Here is a 12,089-nt window from a genome sequence, read left to right on the forward strand (position 1 = left end):
GTCAAGCATACCAAAAAATAACTGTTATCCCCAGAAAATTTGCAAATTATAAGATGAAAGAAGCATTGTTGACGTGTGAAGCACTTACTTGCATTCACCTTCCATGGATTTCTCTAAAGAGTTCTGTCTCAATCTTGTCTTCAGCTAGTATAAGCAGGGGACATGTGTTCTGTTCTAGAAGAAAATACCATCTCTAACATGATCAGTGAACCAGATTTTTATTTAAGTACAAAACATTCATGGTCTATAAACTAGCAAAGTGCCTTTAAATTACCAACTTGAATAAGCACTTTGCAGAAGCAGAGTCCTGGCATTAGCTGCTGTTAGCACAATGCGGATGAGCAGCTAGCAAGAGATTAGACCTATTTACCTGTATTGTTTCCTGTTTAGAGTATCATTGCCATTGGTAATTTGAAGGAGCTTAAGGGAAGTGAGAGAGAGAAACAAAATACAAGCAAAGAACGGTATGATAGTAGAATAATCTGCAGAAAATACTTACAGGACAGAAAGCTATGGGGATGTCTTTGAATATTTTTTTATTGTTTGGAAATTTTTTGTCCAGGAAGGACATCCAATGCACATGCTAACAGATAAACTAGTTTTGTTAAGAGTCAAAAAAACCCTAAAAACCAAACTGAACCAAAAATATTACAAGGGTTATAGATGCAACAAAGAGACAATACTGTATAAGATTTATTGATATTTGAACAGTAAATGTCAGAAAAAATATGACTGAAATTACAATCATACAGAAGAGATAAACTAGACATATTTGTAGAGTAATGTGATGTCATATTTCTAGTTTATATGAGGGGGGCAATCTGCAAGTAGATAAAGGATTTTGGAATGTTATGAGGAGAACTGAAAGGCCATAGATGTACTCTACACTTCTCCACCAGCTAGGTGGAAAGAGTAAAACTGAGGTACACAGAACATTATTTTCCAAGTTGTTAATTTTAGAATAGTGCTTTGTAGACTTTGCACAAAAGGCATCATTAAAAAGCAATTAATGTTAACACAGTATTTTGTTTACAGTAATAAGATTGCTATCTACTGAACAACAATTGGATAATTATTCCAGTTGGTATAATTATTGGTTGCACAGATGGGAGGGTTTAAAAGAAAATTACCTGATCAAATTCTGTTATTGAATTTTAATTCACTTTTGGACATTTTTATTTTCTGTCTGAAACACATAATCCTTGTTACTCAGTTTACTTTAAAAAGGTAGGAGCTTGTATAAACATTAAACATTTGGGGCACAGAGTGGGGCTGTCAGTCAGTGAAACTTATTTGTGCTTCATATTACTCAGCCTAACATGCACATCCAATTTTGAGGATGGACATTTTTTCTATGTCAAACATATCAATGACTAAAAAAAAAAAAAAAATCACAGACTCACAAAAAATTGCCAAATGGGTGAGGCTGGAGGAGACTTTTGGAGGTAATCTGGTTCAATCCCATTGTTCAAACGTGGCCACTTGGAGCACATTGCCCATGACCATGTCCACACGACTTTTGAATATTTCTGAGGGAGACTCAGCCGCCTCTCTGAGTAAATTGCTGCTGTTCTCGGTCATCCTTGCAGTAAGAAAAAAATGCGTCCTGATGTTCATAGGAAACCTTCTGTGGGTAAGTTTGTGTCCACAGCCAGTGCCTGCTTCCATCTCCTTTGCACCCTCCCTTTAAGTATTTACACATATGGTTAAGATCTCCCTTCATCCTTCTTGTCTCCAGGCTGAAGAGCCCCAGCTCTCTCAACCTTTCTTCACATGTGAGGTACTCTGGCACCTTAATCATCCTTGTGGCTCATTTGCTTTCTTTGCATCAGTAGTCCATTACTGATTCATATCCAACCTGGTGTCCACCAGGATCCCCAGGTCATTTTCTGCTGAGCTGCTTTGCAGCTGGGCTACCTCCAGCATCCATCAGTGCCTGGGATTGCTCCTCTTCAGACTCAGACCTTCCTGAGTTTCCTGAGCCCCTTTCTTCAACAGCTCAGGTTCATCTGGATGGCAGCATGGCCCTCTGGCCATGATATCAGCTACTGCTCTCAGTTTGGTGTCACCTGCAAATTTTCTGAGGATACACTGATCTGTCAGCCTTACTGCTATGAACAGGACAGGATGCAGTATTGACCCCTAAGATACACTGCTGGTCACTGGCATCCAACCAGACTTGTATTGCTCTTCTCCTCCATCTGACCTCAGCAAATTCAGCCATCTTCAATCTACTTCACTCTTTGCTCATTCATCAGCAGCTCCTTTATGGAACTGTTAGAGGAGAGACTGTCACAGGCACTACTGTAGTACAGGTAGACAACAGCCTCTGTTTCACCATGTCCACCAAGGCAGTCACTTCATCAAAGGAGTTTACCAAGTTGGTAACACAGGACTTCCCATTAGTGAAGCAATGCTGAGTGCTCCTTATGGTTTGCTTGTCTTTAATGAGCCTGGAAATTATTTTCAAGATTAGCTGCTACAACACCTTTGTAGAGCTCAGTCAGGGTGACCAGCCTGTAGCTCCCTGGGTCCTCCTTCTTGCCCCTCTTGAAGATAGCAGTGACATTTGCTTTTCTCAAGACTTCTGGTGCTTCTCCAAGTCTTCCTGATGGATCAAATATTATGAACAATGGCCTTAAAATGATTTCTCCTATCTCCCTCAGTGCTCATGAATGCATTCCATCAGGGCCCATGAATTTATCTTCCACCAAAAGTATGTGAAAACAAAACTTCCTGGAAGAATAAGCTTCCTGGCTTGTACATTTTCTGGATTGTGTATCCTTTACTGCCTGTGAAGATGTGTCATTAATTTTCCCTTGTTATGGTTGTCTGGTAGAATTATCGGTTTCCCAACATTGTTTACAGACCTCACATTAGGTCATTTGACCCAGTGTGCCAAACACTAAGCAGAATACAAATGAAATATCTGCATCTTCCAATCCAGGACATCTCACAGTATCTAATGTATATTATTCTAAAATTACTAAACGGTTAAGAGTATTTCTGATTTCCCTTAACTTTTCACTTTGGTATTGTTTCAGTACTGTAAAATAATTTAACATTCTTAAGAGAACTGTCATATCAAAATAGAAAATTGCTCATAGTTAGTCCGGGTTTATGTCTTTATTCTGACTTTCTGAAATTAAAGTATTGTGAAATAGGACAATTAGATTAAAAATTAGATAAAATAATGCTTATTGTCATTATTACTGGAGCAATATATTTTAGATACCAAAAAACATTGACAATTAAAATAGAATAAAGCTTAGCTATATTGTAGCTAGCAATACCAAATGCACATATTTGTGGGTTTATGTACAATACTAATTGATCAGTATTTCATAAGTTTATTGGGCTGCCAAGCTGGAAGACCTTCTCAGTGTCCCAAATATGTCCAGTATTGCTCAGACAATTAAGGTAACATATGTTTTAGCAATTGAGCCTCATCTATGTGCTTTTAGCTGCACTCATGAATAAGGAAGACTTAGACATGGGTTTTTAACACCATAAATTGTCCATTTATATTTACAGTAGCAAATAAATGGCTCAGAATGAGTAAGAGTAACTCTTAGTGGCCCAATAGGGAAGGAACCAAACCAACCAAAGAAAATCAATCAAAAAGTCACTACAAAACCAAAGGCCAAAAACCCTAAAAGCAGCACAAGTTTTGAGTTGCATGAAATGTCAGCCTCTAGAATAACCTTCCACACTCCCATATAACAATTGCTTCTCTGAAATGCAGCATCTAGTTGAGGTTTTGGTCTTCTCTTGTTTCTGCAAAATAGTCTTGTGATCAAAATACTGTAAGCAGGATCAAAATGTCTAGAATTCATGTCTTTCACTACATGAAACATTTTCAAAATAATTTAGTGTTAGTAGGAAGCGTTGGCATTCAAAAAAGGACAAAAATGTCTCAGATATTATTCAAGATGCCTTCTAAGGAGTGTCTCATCTGCATTATTACATCACAGGTGTTCCCTGTAGAAAGCCACCAAACCCCAGGTTTCACAAGTTTTAAAAAACAGTATTTGATGTGGCCATACCAGAAAACCCAAGTGGAGCATCAAAATGATTAAAAGTGAAAGAACGAGAGCATTTGTTCAATTCAATACTCAGCTGTATGCAGATCTGTCAGTGTTATTGTTAAGCTACCCTGTCTCAGATCCAAATGTTTAGGTAAACAAAAACAGAGCTCAAAAAGACACAGGAGATCTTTCTTTTTTTCTGAAACTTTCTTTACAATAAATGTGAGATGAATAGCAGTGATTATGGCAAACATTAGAAACAATTTATGTGCAGAGTGTGAAGAAAGAGAAGAGACACTAGCTGAGGCATGTTTGGAGAGACATGAGCCAGAGTTTATCCTTCATCTTTGGCTCACTAATTGGTTTTCCACATTGGCAGTGAATAGAACCGGATTTCAGTGTCCTACATCAGAATACTGGGCTACTGAACATAAAAGTCAGCTAAATCTCCTCTAATCTTTGTTCAAAGTGCTGCCTGGCAGTGATCTTCTCACAACTATGAGGAGGATCCCAGATGCCTGTCCTACAGAAGCAGTGTGGATGAGAACAGACAATGACTCTCTGGACTCTGGATCACATTAGCTCTCTATGTGCAGCCCTTTTCAAAAGAAACCATCCAAACAGCATTGAAAATAATCCTGGGTGCTCTCATTGATGAAGGTTCACATGCCTGAAGATACTTTTACAGGGGTAAGAAGCGCTTAAGCAAAGAAGTTGTGGACTTTTGCTGTGAGGTTGCAGGGACATAAAAAGCAAAGTCTATGACTTAGTTTTAAATTTAACCATCCTTACATTCTAAATCAAGATCCCAAAACCAGATGTGATCCACTATTCTGAAGACATCTTTCCATAAAATTGTTTCCTTCTGATGAAAGTTGCTTTGAAACGTGAGGCTTGGCCTCTGCATAGTTCATTCTACAGCTCCTGTCTGTCCATGTGCACTGAAATGTGAAGGGGTGGCACTTCACCTGATGCCCTCTTTTCCATACTGGTAGCTAGGTGTGGTCATGGTAAACTTTGGTTTCTTCTGGCTTTAAAATGCTAACCCCAGAACTGAAGACTGAGATCAGCTCACTCTTACATGGACTAGAGATTAGAGCAATAGCCACAGGTTTCTTAAAACACTATGTTGCCTCACATTGAAATATTTCTAGCACTTAATGGTGCCCTAAGAACAGTAGCTAACACTTTGTCATTTAAATTTCCTAAAATCCCCTACAATCAGATGAATCCTTTTGCATTGATTTTTCCAGGATGCAAGCAAATATATATATATATATATATATATATGTAACTCTCAACTAGCCTAGAGAAGAACAGGAGACAAAGTGGCTGCTGTTCAGGTTGACTTATTTCTGATAGACAAGAAGAACAGGAAACTTCTTTCAAAATTCTATTGATTTAAAATCAAAGTCTATTTGAATAACACCATCATGAATCCCCAGAACACAAAATGGTTCCTTATTAACATAGGCCATATAGCAGCAAGTGTTAGTACTAAAAGAATAAAATTTCTTCATTTGATTTCCAAATTTTTCACTTTAAGGTAAAAGGAAAAAAGTATCTGATGGTGTATTATAAAATTAAAGGCAGCTCAACAGCTAGCAGCCAGTCAGGCACATTGAAACACAGAAAAGTAACAGACATTTATATTTAATTGATCTTATTGAGCCAAGAACAATATTTTAGAGAATACCTCCATTGTTCTGTGACAGAGGTCTTAACCGGGTGAATGGGATCGATCAGGGATGAGATTAAATGTAAATTGCTATTAAAGGTCTGCTACCAGCTGAGCAACTAAAAGAGAGAACTGTGATTAAATGGGTATGGTTACCTAGCTGAAAAAAGATTTGGGTCCTGCTGCTGAAGACTACTGATATATTTGCCCATTTTGCCTAGCATATAAAAATTACTGAAGAAATGGCAATGCTAGTGTTCCCTCATGGACCTGGAAAATGAGAACTTTCCTTCCCTGTTGTGAGGAGTAGTAGGTGAATATAGAGTACTGTAATTCACCATTTCAGACTCTGTAATGCAAGCATAGAAATCAGCAGCTAGAGGGAGGGAGAGCCCAGAGGTCTTTTACATAGACTCCAAATAAAAATTTCCTGTCAAGGAAGATAACAAAAAATCTTGATACATCTAACCACACAAACACACAAAAGTTCCTCAGGTGCTGGTGCGCCCCTGAAGAGGTATTAGTCAGAATTTCCATCATTCTGCCATATCTCATGCCATGTCTTGCCAGTCTGCTAGTTGATCTGCTTCATAAACTTTCAATCACATGTTTAAACTAACTTGGCCTATTTGCCCTGAAGTAGGCTAGGGAGCACTCAAATTATATCAGCCGGCAAATCTGAGGCAATGGTCATCCTCAACCATTCACTCTCAGGGGCAATCAAACAAGTGATGGCCTGGAGCTGATAAACTTCTGCCATGGAGTAGCTGGAGCCAAAACAGGATGTGTAGTTTCATCTTAGTTATAAATATATAAAATTTTAAAAATCTCTCAAACCTTTATTTGGACACTTTTTCTTGTGTGCTCAATTTATAAATTAGCCACAACAGAAGAAATATTGAAAACAAACAAAATCTTGTGTCTGAAATCCTAATCTGATATTTACTGGGAACTGCAAATTCACCATCTATGATTCACTTTAGTTTTGATCAATACAAACAGCTTTTCTGCAGAAACGATGCTGAACTGGATGGACAGCAGATCTTTTTTAGGACATTCACAACATTCTTTTATCAGCAAATGTATTAATCATGAGGACCATTAGGAGAAAGCTGTGTCACATCCAAGATAAGTCAAGGGATAACAATTGAGATGTCCAGAGAAAAAATAGATAATCAGTCCTCCAGAATGACAGCAGTAATTGGGTGATATAAGATAAGCCCCTATCTAGAGTAAAGCAAGAATTTAGAAGACTAAAAAATAATTTTTTAAATACTCATAAATTTAATTTTTGTTAAAGAAGGAAAAGGTTTCAATGATTTAACTGTTTTGTCAGGAATAAATTTTTCTTCAGTACCAGGAAACTTATTCCAGTGATTAACTATTATGGTAATTGAAAGTGCAACATCTCCCATAATTTAATCAAAGTAGACAATTATTTGTATTTCTTTCATTTCTAAATATTTAGAACCTGAAGCTTCTTAGATCATAAAGGACTGTGTTCTTGTCTGCTTTGTCTTAAATACAAACGGTAATAGATGCCTCTAAACAGAGGGAAAATGGGGACAGGCATGTATGTCACTTCAGAAAATGATGAGCTAGAGATGTGATTGTTATCATGAGGAAGGAAGTGTTAAACTCCAAATTTGAGCCACATCACATTCAGGCTTAAAAAAGGAACACAGATACAGGATACAGCTGATTTATTGTCCATCCAGTGTAATATGCCTGCAACTCTCATTTTTTTATCCAGGATTATATCTGTTGAATTCACCTGAGGATATGTACAGCATTGCAGAAGGCAGGATACATGACAACATGAAGAAATAAATCATGAAGTAGCTTCATAACGTGTATTCCCAACCACTTACAGTTTTCTAATAGTAAACAAGTAAGCATGTTGCAATTTCTTTTTTGATCAATATCATACAGGTTTGCTGAGCACATGAAATTTTTCCTCTAAGAATTTGTTATACACTAATAAGGAATCTTCTAAAATTAATTTTACCATTGATTGTATAAAAATCAGGAAAAAGAAAACCCCTCCAAAAATCTGCAATTTGAGATTAGACGTTCTGTCCAGATCCACCATATTTTTTTCCTAACATTACACAAGAGCAAAAGTTGACAAGATATCATCATGCAACTTATATTGTGGAAGGCACAGAATATAACATACATACTCCTCCATACATCACACTTTCAAAGTAATATCTGCTATAAAGACTTTGATAAATAGTTCTCTATCTATACCTCATTTTATATATACATAAATTTATATATATATATATATATATATAAAATATATATATATATATATATATATATAGACACACACATACCTAAGTATGCAATAGACAATAGATTAAACAAGCATACTCTATTATTGTGGGGTCCTGTATATCTCTAGCTTTTCTCCCTCCTTACTCCAGGAATAACTTAGTTACCACAGATCACCAGTGCACTAGATTAATAACAAATATCTCTTTATCCCATTACCTGAATATCTTTTATCTAAAAAGAAACCAGAATACAATTAAACAAAAAAGTATGCAAGGCACCAAAGGAAGATCAGTGGCTAAACCAGTTTATCAGAGTAAGATGTTGTTTTCACAGTGATTTATGCCTCAGAGCAAACACTGGGACTGCTTGCTGTGCTCACAGCCCTTTAAGAAGACAAAAGAGAAAATGTGCCAATCTAATAGTTCTGTGACTATCATGCATGGAGAGTTGTTCCATTAGATACAATTTCACAGCAGCTTCCAATTTCTGTTTTATATGGCTGCTTAATGGTTTGTAGGGCTTTTTTGTTTGGGTTTTGGTTTTTTTTCACTCCAGTTATTTATCAAATACAATACAGCAGCTATATTTTGAAATAGAATAGTTTAAAGAAAATGTTTAATACAATTCCCTTTTGCTAATAAAGAGGTAAAATAGTCAAACTGAAATAAATTTATTTTTATTGAAAATAAAGCCAGTTTTATGAAGGTAGAAGAGAATGGAAGCCTCAGGGTATTAATCTGGTGCTATACTGACATACTTTGGTACTTCAATAACAGGATGATGTTTAACATTTTGCTGACAATAATAGGTAAGATTAGATTTTTCTCATTTGAGTTGGGACTTGCTGGGAAGTGGCTGGTTCAAAGGAAATTTGTATCTTACCCCACAGCACTCCAACCAGTTAGCATGACCAGCAAACTGGGAAGGATGGATGAAGAGAGGTCTGAGGTACTCAAAAGTTTTGCTTAAGTCTTCTATGACAGCATTTCTTTCACATTTCTCAAGTAGTTGAACTGCAAAACAGGGGATCGGGGAGCAGAGTTACACCCTATATAACAGAAGGTTGAGTTCATGACCCGAGGAACCTGAAAATTCATAAGTCTATACCTCTTTATACCAAAAAGAGGTATCCCAGAGTCTTGAGGGAGTTAGCTCATGTGGTCACCAAGCTGCTCTCCTTGGTATTTGATATGAGCTGTTCAGCATGGAAAACAGAAAACTCCAGAGAGATCTTACTGGGGCCTTTCGATACCTAAAGGAGGCTATCGAAAGGTAGGGACAGATTTTTAGCAGGGCCTACTGGGATAAGTCAAGGAACAATGGTTTTAAACTGAAAGTCTGTGTATTTAGACTAGATTTAGGGAAGAAATTTTTATGACGAAGGTGATGAAACACTGGAATAGGTTTCCCCATCCCTGGAAACTTTCGAAGTCAGGTTGAATGGGGGGTTGTACAACCTGATCTAGTTGAACATCTCCCTTCTCATAACAGGGGGGGATTGGACTATGTGACCTTTTAATCCTATGTGACCCTTCCAACCCAAGCTGTTCTATGTTTCTATGATTAAAACTAGACAACTTTTTGTGGTTTAGGAGAGGTTTGTACACCTAAGCAGAAAAGTAACTACTACTAGGTGGTCTGTCTGACACTAACTAATTTTTGCGCATATATGATCATTACCAATATGTCTTATCTATTTTCCTTTAAGAAATGCTCTCATAAAATCATCCATTACTTGAAACACCCAAGTTAATCTTTTGAGATCAAAGCTTTCTCCCACCTTTCCTGGTTCACCAGCTTGGCATGGAATAAGTTGCATCTCTTTTTACAGTGAGTTTTGAAATGAGAAAACAATGTTCCCCATTATATCTGGCTATTTCCAGTGCTCCAACACAAACGACCACTGATAACAAGATAAACGACAAGCCTTTGGAGTGAATCCAGCATGAGATGTGAATATAGGCCACCAGAGCTATTGTTATTTATTGTGCCTCCATTTCATTCCACTGAGCATGCTGACACAGCATTAATTAATAATCTATTCTGAATACAAAACCTCTGATACCACTTACATTTTAATATTTTTATATCATGTTATATGTCATTAGAGTCGACATAATGATAATATCCACTTTGTAATGGAAATCATTTTAATAGAAAGAGCATTAAAACAACATCGTACATTGAAGTGTTATTTGGTATATATTCACTGAAGTGCTGCCAGAAGGCAGAACATAGTAGGATGAGTAGAAGGCTACAAATATCACTACTCTGACTCCATTAAGAAAAACATTATATCTATTTTGATTGTCTGTCTTACTGTCTTAAATCTTAACTTTTTCCTTAATCATGTTCTCTGCAAATTGCTGGGTTTTTAAATACAGGCTCATGTTCTTATGAAGTTGCTTAAAATGCACAGAAATTTTAAGCGAATTCTAGGATTTGGACTTAATTTGTGAATGAAGAAGGATTATTGGACCTTCTCATTACAGGGGTGACTGTCAGGACTGTGTGATATAAGCGATAAATTTCCAGGGATTCCCACAAGGAAGGAATTGCTCCATGTGATAAAACATATGAGCCAGGACTAGGACTATATCCTTTCTATTACAGTAAGTGAATCCTAGAACCCATTTGCTGTTTTCTAAGCTGTGCAGGCAGTTTTGTAAGACAGAATGTCCAATCTTTTCTCAAGAAGAGAAAAATAAGTTGTTTTTCTATTTCAGTCCTTCACTTACCTGTCTGTAGTATTCAGTAGGCTTTATTGTAGATCTTTAATATACAGATATGGTTCCTGTGTAGCTAGTGGCTGCTGCCTACAGGGGCTTAGGGCTTGTTGTGGGATGCATAGGGAAGAACACAGCCTTGCAGTCCAATAAAACCTGTGCTATGACTGGTTGTGGTAGGTAAGCGTTAATCATCAACCAACACTTGTCAAATCTCTGCAGATGCAGAGAATTATACAAATGAAGCTGACAGTTTGCTGCTATTTGATAATTTTAGCCCTGCCAGATCTGGCAGTCACATAAAAAGGATTACTCAGGGTACCACAGTCACACTTTGCTGGAACTTCTGTCAAACTGCCTCTAAATACATCATTAGGTAAAACAGTCACTTATCTCTGTCTTTTGTGGGGCAATGAACAATAAGCATCTGACTGCTTAAGTGTTTTTATGTTGTTCTCAGCGTGTGAATGTGCACACCTATGCCTTTAGAAGATTATTCTGCACCTGGTGTTGTAAAGCACAGAGCAAATGCTGCAGTAGGTGGCCATCAACGCCTTGTGCTGCACATGTCCAGGTGTTGTTTCTCTCTTCTGGCCTCAATAACAGAGGCCTCCAAAGCAGATACACCTAAATGACAAATGGTTTGGTTAGTACTTCTGACAGCACATACCCACCTGCATCCTTTCCTAGAGGAAAGAAAAATGTTTACAATTTAGATTCATTATACACTTCTCATGGGTTTTGTAACAAAAGCTATACAAATAAACGCTAATCTGTATAAATAAATTATCCTGACAAATAAAATATTTTGAATTATTATTATATTGAATATAATTTTTAAGTAGTTTGAAAATACCGTTTGCTGAGCTGCTTTGTGCTCATGTACATACCATAAATACAGAACTGAAACAGCTATTTTTGACTTTGATGATGTAAAAAATTTGTTAAGAATAATTGTACTCCTACTCTTTAAAGCAGAGTACTGTGAGTACGGGGATGGAGCAGCTAGGCTTGGAAATCTGGATGCAGTTTCTCACTCTTAGCACAGATGCATCATGACCTTTACACATTGGCACAACAGTATAGGATTGTTGCTACACATTTTCTGAGAGACATTTGTCTCTATTCCTGTTCACTGAAGAACAAAACAAATTTGAAGTAAATAAAAATTTTAACTCTGCTTGAATCCAGAAGTACCTTTTTTTAAATTTTAAGGTATGTCATTACACCAGTCTGTTTTATAGCAACAGCTAGAAACCACATACAAGATCAGAGTAAAAAGATGGCTCATTGTTTTACACTGATTTTCAATTATAATTCATTGCAATAGTAATTTAAGTTCATTAGAGCATCAATTTCCTAATGACTAGATAT

General features: G+C 36.8%; 1 long non-coding RNA gene across 1 annotated transcript; it reads right to left on the reverse strand.

The window, feature by feature from the left end:
- Positions 1-848: 848 nt before the first annotated feature.
- On the reverse strand, positions 849-11,425 carry LOC141728360 (uncharacterized). Its single transcript, XR_012579288.1, has 3 exons — positions 11,193-11,425; positions 8,872-9,002; positions 849-2,608 (listed from the first exon to the last, which is right to left on the reverse strand). It is a non-coding gene; the product is annotated as an uncharacterized LOC141728360 (long non-coding RNA).
- Between the last annotated feature and the right edge of the window lie 664 nt (positions 11,426-12,089).

This window comes from Zonotrichia albicollis, chromosome 2 (assembly GCF_047830755.1).
Source record: "Zonotrichia albicollis isolate bZonAlb1 chromosome 2, bZonAlb1.hap1, whole genome shotgun sequence".
Classification (NCBI taxonomy): Eukaryota; Metazoa; Chordata; class Aves; order Passeriformes; family Passerellidae; genus Zonotrichia; species Zonotrichia albicollis.